The sequence below is a fragment of the Aotus nancymaae genome, unplaced genomic scaffold (genome assembly GCF_030222135.1).
Source record: "Aotus nancymaae isolate 86718 unplaced genomic scaffold, 86718_ANA_hifiasm-v0.15.2.pri h1tg000089l, whole genome shotgun sequence".
Lineage (NCBI taxonomy): Eukaryota > Metazoa > Chordata > Mammalia > Primates > Aotidae > Aotus > Aotus nancymaae.
Window position 1 is genome coordinate 15,218,949 of NW_026988504.1, and position 20,170 is coordinate 15,239,118.

The 20,170-nt window shown below is 40.6% G+C and overlaps 1 protein-coding gene across 10 annotated transcripts in view; it reads right to left on the minus strand.

Annotated features, from left to right (window-relative positions):
• The window catches only part of CEP112 (centrosomal protein 112), a 664,691-nt gene that overhangs the window by 85,092 nt on the left and 559,429 nt on the right, over nt 1–20,170 (minus strand). The gene's annotated exons all lie outside the window — the stretch shown is intronic.

Here is a 20,170-nt window from a genome sequence, read left to right on the forward strand (position 1 = left end):
TGGTGTCTATAAGAAGCTCATAGGCAAAGATATTGATTTCAAATTTCCAGAAGTTCAATTGTAAACACAAATTATAAAGTATATTCACAGCTGCATTTTCTTCATCCAGTCTATCATTGATGGGCATTTGGGTGGTTCCAAGTCTTTGCTATTGTGAACAGTGCTGCAATAAACATGACTATATATTTTAAAGACAGTTTTGCTGGGTATAAAAATGCTTCAATCCCACTTTCTTTCTCTCATAACTTTGTGAACACAAGGATCAGCTTAGCTAGGCATGGTGTCATGTGCCTGTAGTCCCAACTACTTGGGAGGCTGAGGTGAGAGGATTACTTGAGCCTCTCAGAACATTTTTCCAGTGTTTTCTAGCATTACATATTGCCATGGTGAAGTCTGAGGCCAAGCTGATTTTTTTCATATTGAATATAACTTTCTTTTTCTGCTTGGATGCTATGATTTTCTTTTTCCTTTATTTAGTAACTTCACTGGGAAATGCTTTGATCCTAATTATTTTATATTAATTTTCCTGAGATATTGTGTGTGTCCTTTCTACCTTTACATTCCATTATTTGAACAAAAGTTTCCTTTGTTAGAAAAATTATTTGTATTTAATTATATATATTTTATATTTGTTCTCTTCTTCAGAGACACAAATTTTGCATGTGTTGACCTTTCTTTGACAATCTCCCATAATTAGAAATTTTCTCTATTATTACTTTTACTTTCATATCTTTTTTTTTTTTTTTTTTTTTTGAGATAGGGTCTCACTATGTTGCCCAGGCTGGTCTCCAACTCCTGGACTCAACTGATCTTCCTGCCTCAGCCACCTGAGCACTTGGAATTACATGCATGCATCACTGTACCAAGCTTTTCTTATCATTTTATATCTATTTTATATTTTCATTTCATTTTGTATGATAGTCTCTAGCTTAATTACTGTATTTCCTTGGATGTTTTCAGTTATAATTTTTCTATTTTTGTTTCATCTAATATGGTTTCAATCTCTGTAATCTCCTGCTTTTGTCTATCATATTTCCTAAGCTCTGAGGGATCACTTTTCATTTGTCTGTTGACTTATATCATCTTTAAACACTTCTTCTTTTTTCTACTTCTCCATCTCCCTCCACCATTTTCCTTGAGAGAGATATACAAATGCATTTTTTGTAAATGCTTTGACACTGTGAAGAACTGTTATAAAGAACTGTAATTAGTCTGAACCTTCCTCCTGTAATTTTCCATTTGATATACAGAACATTATTTGCTTACATTCTTTCTTCTCCTCTCTTTTAATCCAGCAAAGATCATATGCTAGTTCCTTTTTCAAAAAGAAAAATTACACCTCATTTTTGAATGGAACCAGCTATTTGCTGAGTGTTGAGGTGTGGCAAGGGCAGCTGGGGTCAGGCCGCAGCTATGATTTGGTTTTGTTGTCTTCATTACCCTTTGAGCAAATCTATGATTTCATTTGCTCTAGGGGCCTATGTCCCTCAGTTTTCAAGTACTTTGGAGGTCATGGCCAAGTACTTAAGCCCGTGGGTTCATGCTCATGGTTTCTCTTGATTCTCCCTCCTCCCATCCTGCCCACTATGTGAATATGATGGTTTCCCTCTAGCAGGAGGCTAGGCCATAGAGAGTAGAAGACTGGGTGTGACCAAGGCTGCTCTTTGATTGTCATTATTCCCTCCATCACTTTTCAAATTCAGAAGTTACATTTTCCAACATTTATTGAAGATTCGTGCCCTTATACATCCTGTCTACTTTATTCTTTGTTCTTGTGATTTTAGTGAATTTGAGTGAAATTAAAATAAGCTTCTGGAACATATGAAATTACCTCATGTATGAGTGAGACTGTCAACTGGGAAACTATTACTACCCTGAGTTCTTAAACTCAAATGCTGAATTTAAAAATCATTATATAAAGCAGAATCCTGTGACTTTAATAAAGTCATGAAAAACTTTAACCAATCTGTTTTCATCCTATTTATGAGGTTAATAAAGTTACCACTAGCAAACATTTACTGAGGAATTTCTGTGTGCCAGTTGTGACTCCCTGTGTTTTATACGGATTTAATCCTTCTGATGACCCAGTGAGGGAAGCACAGAGAGGTAAAACATGATGTGAACTCAGGTGGTCTGACTCTCAAGCACACGTTATTGTCTACTTTGCTCTACAGTTTCTCAAAGAATCCTTCTAAACACTGAGATGATTTTTCCACCCCAGAGGGAAGAGGACCCACAGACACAGTGGGTTACAGCAGTCTTTGCTACCACACTCTAGTGCTTTCCCCAGCACAACAGGAGCCCGGGCTGGGGAATGGGACACTGAACTACAGTGCTTCCAGACACTGATCTAGTCACTGATCTTGTTTAAAAAGTGACAACCATAACAACAATGACAACGACAATTGGTTCCAGAGCACTCCCCACAGCTTCCCACTGGTTTTAAAATTTTAGCTTGCTACAGATTTATATACGACCAGTTGAAGAAAACCTACACAAATGCAATGTGTATATCTGACCTAAAATAAAAGTTCCACAAATTCCCCAAATAAGCGCATATTTGAAAATCTAACCAGTGAAGGATACATGTAAATCTGTCACATGCCAAAACGACAAAAGAAAAGGAAATAATTAGTTTATATTCCTATATACCACTGTTGATTCTTGTTACTTTTTTTTTAAGAGACAGGTTCTTACTCTGTCACCTTGGCTGGAGTGCCATGGCACAATCACGGTTCACTGCAGCCTCGACCTCCTGGGGCTCAAGCGATCCTCCCACCTAAAGCTCCCAAGTAGCTGGGACTATAGGTGCTTACCACCATGCCCAGCTAATTGTTTTTCCCCCCTGTATGGATAGTTTCTCACTATGTTGCCTAGGCTGGTCTCAAACTCCTGGCTCAAGTGATCCTCATGCCTTAGACTCCCAAAGTGCTAAGATGATAGGTATAATCCACCATGCTTGGCCTTTGCTTTGCTTTTCTATCCCCACTTCTGACCCAGGCTATGTTTAAGGGAAAACAATGAGGGAATGAGAACATTTACCTCTGGACTATTCATGAACTTGGAACTGCTAAGTGTGTCACTGTCCCTGCTTCTCCTTGCCTTCCCAGGCTGGTCTTGAACTCCTGAGTTCAAGTGATCCTCCTGCCTCAGCCTCTCAAAGTGCTGGAATTAGAGGCATGAGCCACCACACCCGACCTTACGCATACTTATTTTTTTGAACTGCCTCACCCTTACCTCAAAATATGATAAATGACTACGTAGAAACATATAAACATGGTGAAACCTCTTCTCTGCTAAAAAAAAAAAAAAAATTAGCTGGGCATGGTGGCATGCACCTGTAGTCCCAGCTACTGAGGGAGGCTGAGGCAGGAGAATTGCTTGAACCTGGGAGGTGGAGGTTGCAGTGAGCTGAGATCACGCTACTGCACTCCAGCCAGGGTGACAGAGGGAGACTCCATCTCAAAAACAAACAAATAACCAAATACCTCTTTCTAATTCTCTCTTTCTATATATAGACATAGTATATTTTATGTATATATATATTTTATTTCCATACCTCCCAAAGACCACATCCAAATACCATCACATTGGGGAGCAGGTGGTATTCGGTTACCTGAGTAAGTTCTTCAGTGGTGATTTGTAAGAATTTGGTGCACCCATCATCTGAGCAGTATACACTAAACCCAATTTGTAGTCTTTTATACTTCACTCCCTTCCCACCCTTTCTCCCTGAGTCCCCAAAGTCCACTGTGTCATTCTTATTCCTGTGCATCCTCATAGCTTAGCTCACACTATGAGCGAGAACATATGATGTTAGGTTTTCCATTCCTGAGTTACTTCACTTTGAATAGTAGTCTCCAATCTCATCCAGGTCACTGCAAATGCCATTAATTCATTCCTTTTTATGGCTGAGTAGTATTCAATTGTATATAGACCATAGTTTCTTTATCCACTCATTGACTGATGGGACTTTGGGTTGGTTCCACGTTTTTGCAATTGCAAACTGTGCTGCTATAAACATGCATGTGCAAGTATCTTTTTCATATAATGACTTCTTTTCCTCTGGGTAGCTACCCAGTAGTGGGAATGCTGGATCAAATGGTACTTCTACTTTTAGTTTTAAGAAATGTCCACACTGTTTTCCACAGTGGTTGTACTAGTTTTCATTTCCACCAGCAGTGAAAAAGTGTTCCCTCTTCACCACATCCACACCAACATGGATTATTTTTGGATTTTGGTCTTTCTTCCCCTCCCTCCCTCCCTTCCTCCTTCCCTTCCTTCCTCCCTCCCTCTCTCTCTCTTTCTTTCTTTCCTCTTTTGAGTTTCACTCTGTCACCGAGGCTGGATTGCAGTGGCATGATCTTGGCTCACTACAACCTCTGCCTCCCAAGTTCAAGTGATTCTCCTGCCTCGGCCTCCTGAGTAGCTGGGATTAAGGCGTGTACTACAACCAGCTAATTTTTGTATTTTTAGTAGAGATGGGGTTTCACCATGTTCACCAAGCTGGTCTCAAACTCCTAACCTCAGGTGATCCGCCCACCTTGACCTCCCAAAATGCTAGAATTACAAGCGTGAGACACCATGCCCAGCCGATTATGGCCATTCTTGAGAGAGAAAGGTGGTATACAAATGGCCGCAAATGTTCAACATCACTAATGATGAGGAAAATGCAAATCAAAACCACAATGTAATCTGTTTTTACATTTTATCAATAATTGTAGAGTGTCTGGAGCTGAGGGGGTGTCTGGTAATGAATGTGACCTACTACAGCCATCTAGTAGAAAAGAACAGACCATTTTGTAACCTTTTGATTTAATAAAGTGTAGGGATTAAGAACCCAGATGCTGGAACTAGGGTGTCTGGAGATGGGTGTGAGTTGTGCCCCTAATCTGTGTGTTCCCAGAAAGAATAATTTCTCTGTGCTTCAGTTTCCTTATCAGGAAAATAACTTTTCAAGGCCACTGTGAAGTTTAGATGATTTAACACCTGCATTGTTTTTTTTTAAAGACGGAGTTTCACTCTTGTTGCCCAGGCTGGAATGCAGTGGTGCGATCTTGACTCACCACAACCTCCACCTCCTGGGTTCAAGTGATTCTCCTGCCTCAGCCTCCTGAGTAGCTGGGATTACAGGCATGAGCCACCACGCCTGGCTAATTTTGTATTTTTAGTAGAGATGGGGTTTCTTTATGTTGATCAGGCTAGTCTTGAACTCCTGACCTCAGGTGATCCACCCACCTCGGCCTCCCAAAGTGCTAGGATCACAGGCATGAGCCACTGTGCCTGGCCAACACCTGCAACATTTTTATAAGAGCTGCACATAGTAAATATTCAATAAACATTAATTTTCATTATATGACTTAATGGAGGTTTTTATTATATATATTTCATTATATTATGTATATAGCATGAATTATATTTATAGATACATTCCATTTAGTCAATTCTCTATCATTAGACTTTATTGCTACTTTGAATTACTTGCAACATTAAAAATCCTTATAGTAAATTATTTGCATATATTAATGATTGAGGACTCCACTGAAATGTTTTTGTATTTTTTAGTATCTGTGGATTGAGAAAGTACCTTACCAAAAGCTTCTATGAATTCAGAATCAATTTTAAATGAATTTAGATTTTATAATTTAAAACAATCTGTAAATATTTGAAAAACAGCAGTGCCTGTTTGTCCAGGCTACCAACAATGCCTGGTGAGAGTCTTAGTTTGGGCTGCTCTAACAGCCCATAGATTAAGCTGCTTAATCAATAAGCATATATTTCTCACAGTTCTGGAGGCTGAAAGTTCAAGGTCAGGGTGCCAACATGGCCAGGTTCTTTTCGAGGGCTCTCTTCCTGCTTCCAGTTTATAGCAGTGTGTATGCGGATCTCCCCATACGGCCTTTCCTTGATGCGTGCAAGCAGAAAGTGAGCTCTGGCCTCTCTTCCGCTTTTTATAAAGGCATTCATCTCATTATGGGAGCCCTACCCTCATGACCTCATCTAGATCTAATTACCTCTCAAAGGTCACCACCAAATACCATCACATTGGGAATTAGGGATTCAACACACGAATTTGGAAGGGGACACAAACATTCATTGTATAGCAGTGTGCATATGGATTTTCTCAGATCCTTGTCAATAACTCTGGCCCACAGGTGGGGAACCATTGCTTCACTGTAAATGACTTAATTTAAGGGAAGAATCTCAGCCCAAAACTTTCTTTCCATCTGGGTTTCCACCAATATATAGGAGCATTAAGGGAAAGTAACATCTACTTCTACTTGTGGATTAGTTTATTCAGAATCTGTTCTTTGAATGCCTGGCTTAGCAGAATCTGTCAAGCAAAGTGAGTTTGACTGGTGGGTAGACTGAAGGAAGCAGGAGGATGGGAGGCAGAACAAGAGGTGACTTTGGAGTATGGCATGTACTCCGAGGGAGGGTGGGCAAGGGTGGGCACTGCAATTGACTATTTGGAGTAAGAAGAATGCAGTAAAAAGACATGGGGCTTCTGGGGGGTAGTGAAGGGCTGGAGGAGGTGGACAGGAGCTGGGCACAGGAAGGAGGCTTGCTGGGAGGGATCAGATGCAACATAAACAGGAATGTGGAGGATGTTTTTGAAGGATGGGCCTTTATGCAGCCAAACATTTTTGCATAGGCCTTTTAGGAGGATGAGTATATTTTGGTTTCAATAATAAGAATGAGGGCCAGGCACGGTGGCTCACACTTGTAATCCCAGCACTTTAGGAGGCCAAGGCGGGAGGATCATGAGGTCAGGAGATCAAGACTAGCCTGGCCAACATGGGGAAACTCCCTCTCTACTAAAAATACAAAAATTAGCCAGGCCTGGGGGCACACACCTGTAATCCCAGCTACTCAAGAGGCTGAGACAGGAGAATTGCTTGAACTCATGAGGCGAAGGTTGCAGTGAGTTGAGATTGCGCCGCTGCACTCCAGCCTGGGCAAGAGAGTGAGACTCCATCTCAAAAAAAGAATAAGAATGAAAGAAATAGTACTAAAAGATGATGCCAAAAAAATACTGTAGTGTGGGTGAGAAAATGCACCGCCTTCTAAGAAATTCCATTTTTATTGGGGTTAGGGTGTGATATGTTGCCACAGCAACTGCCAAGAAAGATCCATTTTAAGAAAGGTGCTCTGCTGCAGAGCTCGTGTACTTTGATTCTGAAGTATAAAGTGAAAATGTAAAAATAACTGCAATTTTCTTAACCTTAAAAATATTCATTTCCCTCCTTTCTTCAATACGATTTCCTCTTCTGGCTCTTTATTCTAACTGGTGTCCTCTCAAACTAAGCATCCAGCGCGATAGGAGTCCTCCATTCCCTGTTCAGAGGAACCATTCCACCGCAAGGGAGTGAAGCCTGCTGCTTAATGGGCCTGGGACTCCAAGGCAAGGGGGTGGCTGATTCAGGAAGCAGTTGCCGACCTCTATTGTTTGAAGAGTGGCATGAACTAGTTTCTGGAAAGGGCTGTATTTTCAGGACCATTTTCTGATCCTATGGAGAAAAAGGTGGCTTCAGAATGAGTGAATGGTTCAAACCTAGCACCTTAATTAGGTTTAGATGCTCTAAATCCAGCTTCAGGTAGTTCAAAAGATTCTCTGACACCAAAAAGAAAACAAAGGTCTGGTAAGTCTACCTCTAAGAATTCACACAGAAAAGATAGAAAATGATTAAGACAGTCAAAGATCAGAAAATTACTAATAAACTGTCTGAATTTGTTAATGAATCAAAGACTTAAATTCCTAATAAAACCGAGGTTCTAGGCCGGGCACAGTGGCTCACACCTGTAATCCCAGCACTTTGGAAGACCAAGGTGGGTGGATCACAAGGTCAAGAGATCAAGACCATCCTGGCCAACACGGTGACACCCCTATCTCTACTAAAAATACAAAAAAAAAAAAAATTAGCTGGGTGTGGTGGCACGTGCCTGTAGTCCCAGCTGCTCGGGAGGCTGAGGCAGGGGAATTGCTTGAATCTGGGAGTTGGAGGTTGCAGTGAGCTGAGATCACGCCACTGCGCTCTAGCCTGATGACAGAGCAAGACTCTGTCTCAAAAAAAAAAAAAAAAAAAAAAAGATTGAGGTTGTAATTGGGACCATACCAAGATTCAAAAGAGGACATTGGACAGTGATCCACCCCAAAGCACGAATTGTTGCGGAAGCTGGGCCAACACTCATTGGTGAAGGGAGCCTAACAGAAGAACAGGCTCTTATCATAAATGCTTACCAGGATAATATTATTCCTGACACTGAAGATCTAGAACCAAAACCTATGATCATTGGCACCAATAATGTGTTGGAAGTTGGCTGTTATTCCCAAGCCATGAAGATGAGAGATAATGATATCATTGAATCAAAAGCGTATGTAGGCAGGAATGTAATATTGACAAGTGGCTGCATCATAGGAGCTTGTTGCAACCTAAATACTTTTGAGGTCATCCCCAAGAATATGACGATTTATGATGCAGACTGCCTTTGACAGGTGCATACTGAGCGACCGCAGCCGCAGACACTACAGCTGGATTTCTTGATGAAAATCTTGCCAAATTACCACCAGCTAAAGACTATGAAAGAAGCTCAACTCCAGCAAAGGACTAAGATCAGTACATGACATGAAGATGACATTTTGTCTTTGACCGCTGTCTTCTGAATGGGTCACAGTGTTTATGTGCTCTTAGCAGCTCACAGAATAATACATGTTGACTTTATTTTGTAAAATTGGGTTGAGAGGAAAGTAATGGATTTTCACTGTAACTGTCCTTTATAATTTATACAAAATGCATTATTCTCCTATATCCTTGCTTCTTTTCTGATAATTTATGGATTTAGCCTTTCTTTTGTTATATAAACTAATAGCTACAAATTTTGGTTATGTAAAAGACTACCCATGACAAGAAAGGACATAGTGTTATGTATTTATATTCTAGCATAGACTAAACCTAATGAAAATACTGGTAACAGCCAGGCGCGGTGGCCCACGCTTGTAATCCCAGCACTTTGGGAGGCCGAGGCGGGTGGATCACGAGGTCAAGAGATCAAGACCATCCTGGTCAACATGGTGAAACCCCATCTCTACTAAAAATACAAAAAATTAGCTGGGCATGGTGGCACTTGCCTGTAATCCCAGCTACTCAGGAGGCTGAGGCAGGAGAATCGCCTGAACCCAGGAGGTGGAGGTTGCGGTGAGCTGAGATCGCGCCATTGCACTCCAGCCTGGGTAACAAGAGTGAAACTCCATCTCAAAAAAAAAAAAAGAAAATACTGGTAACAGGAGAAAAAAAAAAGACTGAGGTTGTGATGCAAAATAAACACATGTGAATATTAAAATTTTGGATGGTATTTTGCGTATAAGCAGTACTCTTTACTTCCCGATGAAGACGGAAAAGCTGAAATCATATTATAGCGTTCCTATTAATAAATGTGGCCTTGGGAGGTACTCATTTAGAATTTAATAAGACACATGTAGTGGAGAATTTATTCAGCAGCATTCAGTCCAGCATCTACTCCAGCGTTCATTCACCAGTTTTCTGGTAACTGGAATCTACCCCTCTCCCATTCTCTGTCCCACCCAAGGGTCAGGGTAGAGTACGTGGCAAGACTCTAAGGCAATCATTACATCCCATAATCTGCAGCCGTAATTATTTAGGGCCTGGGTACATGACCCAAGTCCAGGTAACCAGAGTCACTGACAGCCAAAGGACACAGACTCTCATGCCCTGGACTTTCCCCATGGATGTCATTCTAGAATTGTGACAACTGTCTTGCTACCACGGAGTAAGAACTGAACTGAGGGTTTTGGGAATTCAGAAGAAGAATTGAGAACCAGAGAAAAATAAACTGAGCCCTTTATCAATCTGCACTTAAAGTTAGCCCTGTACTTAGATTTTTCAGTTTGTGTTAGATTTTCTTTCACTTGCAACCAAAAAGGTCTAAACGGAAACAACATAGAATATGCAAAATATTCACCTACATTTATGTGTGTTGTTAGACCAGGGGTCAACAAACTTCAGCCTGCAGACCAAATTTGGCACACTGCTTGTTTTTGTAAATAAAGTTTTACTGCAATGCAGCCCTGCTCATTTGTTTATTTATTGTCTGTGATTGCTTTCTCACGACAATGGCAGTATTGAGTAGTCTTGTCAGAGACCTTATGGCTCACAGCCCTGAGACATTTGTTATGTGGCCCTTTATGGAAAGCTGGCTGACCCCTGCAACTAGACTGAGCTCCACAAGGTAGGGACGGTGTTCATTTTTCTGACTGCTATTACCTCAGTGCTTAGCATGGTGTCTGGCATATGGTAGCAATTCTATACGATAAATATTTGCTGATGAATGAATGAATCAAATAGAGCTTACAACCTTTGGTGTTAAGTCAGTCTTTGTCTCAAAATGTTTTCAGAATGTCTAGAGTAAACTCATCGCAAATGCTTTCCCTACGGCAAAGACAAGATTCTGTCATCTCAGGACTGCAGTTCTTAATCAGCACGGTGGCTATTAATAAGAAGGCTGGCTTCAAAGCTGAGAAAGTTGGAGGCAAACACCAGGGCCTATGGGGCTGCCGAGATCAAAGGGGATCTTAGAGATTCACCCTGAAGGAGAGGAGTTGGTTTCATCCACGCTCTTTCCTCCTCTGTGCTTCTCGGGTTTACTCACTATCAGACTTTTTATATGGTCGAGATAGTAAATGACTCATGCCTCTCTTCTTCTAAAACCAAATGCCAGCTCCTTTCTTTGGTCTCATTTCTAATGTTTTTCTTCTTAATAATATCATTCCTAATATTTTTTCTTTCCTTAGGTTGATATATACTATGAATATTCCACTTTATTTATTTAATTATTTATTTTCTTCTTATTGAATATTCCACTTTTTCAAAGAGATGGTACAGGCCCTAAAGGAGTTTGATCAGTACAGCAATTCCACAGGCATGGGATGAGAAAGGCTGAATATGGAAAGCCTGGACAGGTACATATTGAAGAATGTGAATATTTGGAAGACCAAGTCTAAACAAGTTGGAAGGAAGTACCTTCTCTATGTTGCAAGGTACATCCCTGAGAGGGTTTGGGGAAAACCTGGGGGAGGAATAGGGTGGTTTTCACTTCTGTTTACAATTTCTGACCTTCCTCTCAGAAAGAGGATGACTAGGCCTTTTCGGTTGGGGCTGGACTTCCTAAAAAGGTAGTTTTCATCAACAAAGGACCAAAACCCCAACCAAAGGGTCGGGGGAGAAAGAGTCTTGAGGTTTATAACTGACTTCATTAATAAAAGACCCAACAAGACCTACAGAATAAGGCTGATACTCAGTGAGGCTGATGGGGGTTTTGGAGTTCCCCTGATATTTACTCTTTGTACATAAAAGTAAGGTTAGAGCACTTGGCACATAGTAAATGCTTAGTAAATATTGTTTTAATAAGTAAATAACTGAACAAAGTTGTTGCTGAATAGGTAGGTGGCACCTTGAAATTCTGGAAGACAGTAAAGGTTAACAAATTTAGAATGAATGTAGTAGAAAACAGAAGAAGTAAAGAAAACCCACATGTGCCAGATACTATATTAAGCAATTGATGTATAATCTTTTTTCTTTTCTTTCTTTCTCTTTTTTTTCCCTCTTAATACAGAGTCTTGTTGTCACCCAGGATGGAGTGCAATGGCACAATCTTGGCTCACTGTAACCTACACCTCCCGGGTTCAAGCAATTTTTCTGCCTCAGTCCCCCGAGTAGCTGGGACTACAGGTGCCTGCCACCATTCCCAGCTAATTTTTTGTATTTGTAGTAGAGACAGGATTTCACCATGTTGGCCAGGCTGGTCTCGAACTCCTGACCTCAGGTGATCCACCTGCCTTGGCCTCCCAAAGTGCTGGGATTACAGGTGTGAGCCACCATGCCTGGCCTGATGTATAGACTTTTGCATACTGTGATGATTCTATTTAATTCTTACATAAAATTTGAAAGACAGATATTATCTACTCATTTCATAGAGAAGGAAACAGGTTCCCAGTGTGTAACTGCTAGAACCATGATTGAAACCTGGTGTCTAACCCTATACTGTGCCCATTTATTACCGGGAGGTGGAGAAGGGAAGAGGATTGATCTGGAAGTATTGTGATGAAACCTCAGGAGAGGAGACAGTCTGGAATTCAGGGGGCAGCTGGGAGCTGCTGGAGTAATCTAGGAAAGTGAGAAACTCCTAGTCTGATCTCAGGTGATAGCTACAGGAAGGTCATAAAATAGAAGCTGATTAATAACCTGTCTCGTAGACTACAAGTAAGAGATGAGTTAAATGAGAATATATGCCTTCAGCCATGGCCTAGAAGAAGGGTGGTGTTCTTGCAGAGGCAAGGCAATGGGTACAGGGAGTTGGTCTGGGTGTGGGTACGGACAGAAGATATGTTTGGGGGTTTGCATTTATTTAGTTTGAGCAGCAGAGCAGTCATTCATGAGGAAATATGGAAGTGGAGCTCAGGAGAAAAGCAGGACTAGAGACCCAAGAACATATGCCAGAAGAGGAAGCTGTGTCCACGGGAATGGAGAGCTCTCTGAAGGAGAAAGGGGAGAACAGGAATGTCCCAGGAGCCAAGGCTCATCTATGAGGAACTTCCACATTTAGGATGCAGGAGAAGCAAGTAGAAGCAGGGAATGGCCTGAGAGGTGAGATGGAATTTAGGAAAGTTAGAAAGGAGAAGAAGAAATGGCCTGAGAGGCGAGATGAAAGTTAGGAGAGCGGGGAGCAAGGCCTTGGGCTTCACAGGGAAGGAGGGAAAGTAGGTGTTAGGTGCTGCAGAGATCAAGGAAAATAAGCAAGAGGACCAGGCCATTTCTTTCTTTCTTTCTTTCTTTTTTTTTTTGAGACGGAGTTTTGCTTTGCCCTTGTTGCCCAGGCTACAGTGCAAGGCACAATCGTGGCTCACCACAACCTCTGCCTCCTGGGTTCAAGCAATTGTCCTCCCTCAGCCTCCCTAGTAACTGGGACTACTTGCGTGTGCCACCACTCCAGCTAATTTTTGTATTTTTAGTAGAGATGGGGTTTCACCATGTTAGCCAGGCTGGTCTCGAACTTCTGTCCTCAGGTAATGCACCCACCTCGGCCTCCCAAAGTGCTGGGATTACAGGAGTGAGCCACAGCACCTGGCCAAGGACCAGGCCCTTTCTATTCCTTGCCTTGAATATCACCACTATATAGGAAATAGAGTGGTCTAAATAGCAGATTAATCACAAAAGATTTCAGTGAGCAGCAGTGCTACAAATAAGAGTAGTTTAAGAAGAAATTAATTGTTGATAAACATATAGTTTCCATTTTAAAGAAAAACTTAAAAGATCCATGTCTAACCTTCAGTTAAATATCATTCAAAATATCTGATTTAGATAGAGAGTTCTGACCTGGTTTGAGGGCATTTTTTCAAAAGAGGCAAGCTATGACTGCTCTTTCTTTTCTGCATGTTTAAACTCTTGACAATTATAAATAAGTTAAACCTCTCCCTCAAAGTACCAATTATCTCCTTATGTTTGAGAAGGCATGTCTTGCCAGATATAGTATTCTATACAAAACACAAAATAGGAAGACAAAGGCAGCCATTGTCCCACCGATGAACCCCGGATTTACTTAGGCAGCTCGAATGAACACTAATGAGGATTTTGTGCATGAATCTCCCCACCTCCCAGCTAAAAGGAACCGAGACCCCACAACCTCACAGCAGAACATTTCCAAACACCATTGTAAACAGTCACTGACTCCATTCATGAGTTGTTCACCTTTACACAGCAGAGAGAAAAGAAATTTTTGTTCAATTAAAACTTAGGGAGTATGACGTCATCAAAAGACTTCCTTTAGGTTTTCTGGAAAAAAAAACTTATACTTTTTACAAGATAAGTAAAAAGGAGCTTCATAAATATATAACTGACATATGCCAGGCCAGGAAGGGAACGGGAGACGTCAGTAGCTCCTATGTGGGATAATGGAGGTCTTTATAGAGGTGATAAGATTTGACTGGGACACTGAAGAATGAGTAGGAACTTTCCTGATGGATGAGAAGGAAAAACTGCTAGCTAAGGGAAGGGCAGGAAGCACAGAGGTGACTGTGTGTGGCATGCTTAGCGACTGTCACAGGGCTGAGTATGGGTGGAGGTCATGGGGTGGGCAGGGGATGAGTGAGACAGGTGGAGACAAAGTGGTTACGACTTTGAAGCTTATGTCAAGGTAGCTGGGCTTTACTCTGAAGACAATGGAAAACAAACTCAAGGTTTCTGATTGGAGACTGACATACTTTGATTTCTCCTCTCTCCCTCCCTCCCTCCTTCCCGCTCTTTCTTTCTTTCTTTCTTCTTTTCCTTTCTTTCTTCTCTTCCTCCCTTTCTTCCTCCCTCCTTTTCTTCTTTTTCTTTCCTTATTTTCTTCTCTCTTTCCCTCCCTCCCTTCTTCTTATTTCTTTCTCTTTCTTCCCTTTCTCTCTCTCTTCCCCCTCCCTCCCTCCCTCCCTCCCTCCCTTCCTTCCTTTCTTCCTTTTTCTTCCTTTCCTTCCTTTTCTCTTTTATTCTTCTTTCTTTTACAGACTAGGTTCTCACTCTATTGCCCAGGTTGGAGTGTGGTGATGCAACCACAGCTCACTGTGCCTCCACCTCCTGGTCTTAGGTGATCCTCCCATCTCAACCTCCCGAGTAGCTGGGACTACAGGTGTGCACCAGCATGACCTGCTAATTTTTGTATTTTTTGTAAAAACGAGGTTTTTGCCCTCTTGCCCAGCCCAGACTGATCTCAAATTCCTGAGCTCAAGCAATCCACCTGCCTTGGTCTCCCAAAATATTGGGATTACAGGCTTGAGCCACTGCGCCTGGCCATACCTTGATTTCTATTACAGGAAGGGAAACCTAACGTCACTGTCCTGCTTCTAGTTTTTTTTCTTCTTCAACTGATTCTCCACACTGTTTCATGTTTCTCTGAAACACAGATCTGATCATCTCACGACCCCCACTCCCATATAAAAACACATCAGTGATTTATCTGTAGATTAAAGACAACTTCCTTTGCATGGATCATCTAAGAACCTTCTTATGACCTTAGACTACTTTTCCAGAACCCTGTGCTCCAGTAATGACTTGGCATTTTCCCCCAAAGTCCCGCATCATGTTGTGACTTACGCCTTTGCACATGCTGTTCTGTCCTCCTCTGCGTCCCTCCTTCTTCTGAACCGGCTGGAGAACCACTCCTCATTCTCACATAGGACCTTCTCCAGAACACCCTCCCTCAGCCTTCTAGTCATGGTAACCAGTTCTCCACTAAAATGTCTTGGTATTACGTTCATCTAACAGTCATTGACTGACACTTACAGAGTGTTTTCTATGTACTAGGCACCATATTGTACTCTTTTGCATATATTATATTTGATTTAATATTCTATGCATGCCATATGGTACTTTTATGGCTGCTTACACAAGAAGAAATAGGCTTATCCACAGTCACACAGTTACATGGTACCTGGGTCGGGACCTGTACTGGGTCTTCCTTATCCAAGAGCCTCCACTTGTACTTCTTTATCAGATACTGTTATGATTATTGATTTGCACACTGCTTTCTCCTATTACTCTGTGGGTTCTCTGAGGGTAAGTTCTGTGTTGAATCAAAGATCAATGCTATTTACAAAGTATATAAGATTAAATAATTATTCCTTAGAAGTTTGAGACCATTACTGGGACTATTTTTGCCAATGTAAAAACATTTTTTGCGAACCTCTTATGTAGGCTGGAGTTTGCATGAAGCAGAACATATCCAACAACATAGACCTGGGCTTACTTAATCAGCATTCCACCTGCTCTAGGTGAGAATGAGAAATGGCAGCCAGTTAGTAGTTCACTTTCCATCTCTTTTAAAAAAATATTATACTTTAAGTTCTGGAATACATGTGCAGAATGCACAAGTTTGTTACATAGGTATACACAGACCATGGTGGTTTGCTGCACCCATCAACCCATCATCTACATTAGGTATTTCTCCTAATGCTATCCCTCCTGTAGCCCCCAACCCTCCCAACAGGCCCCAGTGTGTGATGTTCCCCTCTCTGTGTCCATGTGTTCTCATTGTTCAATTCCCACTTATGAGTAAGAATATGCAGTGTTTGGTTTTCTGTTCTTGTGTCAGTTTGCTGAGAATGATGGTTTCCAGCTTCATACATGTCCCTGCAAAGGATATGAACTCATCCTTTTTTATGACTGCATAGTAGTCGATGGTGTATATGTGCCACATTTTCTTTATTCAGTCTATCATTGATGGGCATTTGGGTTGGTTCCAAGTCTTTGTTACTGTGAATAATGCTGCAGTAAACATATGTGTGCATGTGTCTTTATAGTAGAATGATTTATAATCCTTTGGGTATATACCCAGTAATGGGATTGCTGGGTCAAATGGTATTTCTGGTTGTAGATTCTTGAGGAATTGCCACACTGTCTTCCACGTGGTTGAGCTAATTTACACTTCCACCAACAGCGTAAAGGCGATTTCTTTACATCCTCTCCAGCATCTATTTCCTGACTTTTTAATGATTGTCATTCTAACTGGCGTGGATAGTATCTCACTGTGGTTTTGATTTGTGTTTCTCTAATGACCAGTGATGATGCAGTTTTTTTCATATGTTTGTTGGCCACATAAATGTCTTCTTTTGAAAAGTATCTGTTCGTATCCTGTGCCCATTTTTTGATGGGGCTGTTGTTTTTTCTTGTAAATTTGTTTAAGTTCCTTGTAGATTCTGGATATCAGCCCTTTGTCAGATGAATAGATCACAAAAATTTCCTCCCATTCTGTAGGTTGCCTGTTCACTCTGATGATAGTTTCTTTTGCTGTGCAGAAGTTCTTTAGTTTAATTAGATCCCATTTGTCAATTTTGGCTTTTGTTGCCATTGCTTTTGGTGTTTTAGTCATGAAGTCTTTGCCCATGCCTGTGTCCTGAATGGTATTACCTAGGTTTTCTTCTGTGGTTTTAGATCTTATGTTTAAGTCTTTAATCTGGCTTGAGTTAATTTTTGTACAAGGTGTAAGGAAGGGATCCAGTTTTCATTTTCTGAATATGGCTAGCCAGTATTCCCAACACCATTTATTAAATCGGGAATCCTTTCCCCACTGGCTGTTTTTGTCAGGTTTGTGAAAAATCAGATGGTTGTAGATGTGTGGTGTTACTTCTGAGGCCTCTGTTCTGTTCCATTGGTCTATGTATCTGTTTTGGTACTGGTACCATGCTGTTTTGGTTACTTTAGCCTTGTAGTATAGTTTGAGGTCAAGTAACATGATACTTCCAGCTTTGGTTTTTTTGCTTAGGATTGTCTTGTACAAGCTCTTTCTTTGGTTCCATATGAAATTTAAAGTAGTTTTTTCTAATTGTGTGAAGAAAGTCAATGGTAGCTTGATGCTGGCATTGAATCTACAAATTACTTTGGGCAGTATGGCCATTTTCATGATATTGATTTTTTCTATCCATGAGCATGGAATGTTTTTCCATTTGTTTGTGTCCTCTCTTATTTCTTTGAGCAGTGATTTGTAGTTCTCCTTGAAGAGGTCCTTCACATCCCTTGTAAGTTGTATTCCTAGTATTTTATTCTCTTTGTAGCAATTGTGAATGGGAGTTCACTCATCATTTGGCGCTCTATTATTGGTGTATAGGAATGCTTGTGATTTCTGCACATTGATTTTGTATTCTGAGACTTTGTTGAAATTGCTTATCAGCTTAAGGAGATTTTGGGCTGAGATGATGGGGTTTCCTAAATATACAATCATGTCATCTGCAAACAGAGACAATTTGACCTCCTCTCTTCCTATTGAATACCCTTCATTTCTTTCTCTTGCCTGATTGCACTGGCCAGAACTTCCAATACTATGTTCAATAGGAGTGGTGAGAGAGGGCATCCTTGTCTTGTGCCAGTTTTCAAAGGAAATGCTTCCAGCTTTGCCCATTCAGTATGATAGTGACTGTGGGTTTGTCATAAATAGCTCTTATTATTTTGAGATACATTCCATCAATATCCAGTTTATTGAGAGTTTTTAGCATGAAGGGGTGTTGAATTATATCGAAGGTCTTTTCTGCATCTATTGAGATAATCATGTGCTTTTTGTCATTGGTTCTGTTTATGTGATGGATTACGTTTATTGATTTGCATATGCTAAACCAGCTTTGCATCCTAGGGATGAAGCCAACTTGATCGTAGTGGATGAGCTTTTTGATGTGCTGCTGGATTTGTTTTGCCAGTATTTTATTAAGGATTTTTGCATCAATGCTCATCAGGGATACTGGACTGAAATTTTCTTTTTTTGTTGTGTCTCTGCCAGGTTTTGGTATCAGGATGATGCTGGCCTCATAAAATGAGTTAGGGAGGAGTCCCTCTTTTCCTATTGTTTGGAATAGTTTCAGAAGGAATGGTACCATCTCCTCTTTGTACCTCTGGTAGAATCTGGCTGTGAATCCATCTGATCCTGGGCTTTCTTTTGTTGGTAGGCCATTAATTACTGCCTCAATTTCAGAACTTGTTATTGGTCTATTCAGGGATTTGACTTCTTCCTGGTTTACTCTTGGAAGGGTGTATGTGTACAGGAATTTATCCATTTCTTCTAGATTTTCTAGTTTATTTGAGCAGAGGTTTTTATAGTGTTCTCTGATGGTAGTTTGCATTTCTGTGTGATCAATGGTGATATCCCCTTTATCATTTTTTATTTTGTCTATTTGATTCTTCTCTCTTTTCTTCTTTATTAGTCTAACTATTTTGTTAATCTTTTCCAAAAAACCAACTCTTGGATTCACTGATTTTTTTGAAGAGTTTTTTGTGTCTTTATCTCCTTCAGTTCTGCTCTGATCTTAGTTATTTCTTGTCTTCTGCCAGTTTTTGAATGTGTTTGTTCTTGCTTCTCTAGTTCTTTTAATTGTGATGTTAGGGTGTCAATTTTAGATCTTTCCTACTTTCTCCTGTGGGCATTTAGTGCTATAAATTTCCCTCTAAGCACTGCTTTAGCTGTGTCCCAGTGATTCTGGTATATTGTGTCTTTGTTCTCATTGGTTTCAAAGAACATTTTTGTTTCTGCCTTAATTTTGTTATTTACCCTGTAGTCATTCAGGAGCAGGTTGTTCAGTTTACATGAAGTTGTGTGGTTCTGAGTTAGTTTCTTAATCCTGAGCTCTAATTTGATTGCACTGTGGTCTGAGAGACTGTTATGATTTCCGTTCTTTTGCATTTGCTGAGGAGTGTTTTACTTCCAATTATGTGGTCAATTTTAGAATAAGTGCAATGTGGTGCTGAGAAGAATATATATTCTGTTGATTTGGGGTGGAGAGTTCTGTAGATGTCTATTAGGTCTGCTTAGTCCAGAGCTGAGTTCAAGTCCTGAATATCCTTGTTAATTTTCTGTTTTGTTGATTTGTCTAATATTGACAATGGGGTGTTAAAGTCTCCCACTATTACTGTGTGGGAGTCTAATTCTCTTTGTAGGTCTCTAAGAACTTGCTTTATGTATCTGGGTGCTCCTGTATTGGGTGCATATATATTTAGGATAGTTAGCTCTTCCTGTTGCATTGATCCTTTTACCATTATGTAATGCTCTTCTTTGTCTTTTTTGATTTTTGTTGGTTTAAAGTCTGTTTCATCAGAGACTAGGATTGCAACCCCAGCTTTTTTTTTTGCTTTCCATTTTCTTGGTAAATACTCCTCCATTTCTTTATTTTGAGCCCATATGTGTCTTTGCACGTGAGATGGGTTTCCTGAATACAGCACACCAATGGGTCTTGACTCTTTATCCAATTTGCCAGTCTGTGTCTTTTAATTGGGGCATTTAGCCTGTTTACATTTAAGGTTAACATTGTTATGTGTGAATTTGATCCTGTCATTATGATGCTAGCTGGTTATTTTGGCTTTCAGTTTTTGCAGTTTCTTTATATGTTGATGGTCTTTACAATTTGGTATGTTTTTGCAGTGGCTGGTACCAATTTTTCCTTTCCATATTTAGTGCCTCCTTCAGAAGCTCTTGTAAGGCAGGCTTGGTGGTGACAAAATCTCTCAGCATTTGCTTGTCTGTAAAGGATTTTATTTCTCCTTCACTTATTTTGGCTGGATATGAAATTCTGGGTTGAAAATTATTTTCTTTATGAATATTGAATATTGGCCCCCACTGTCTTCTGGCTTTAGGGTTTCTT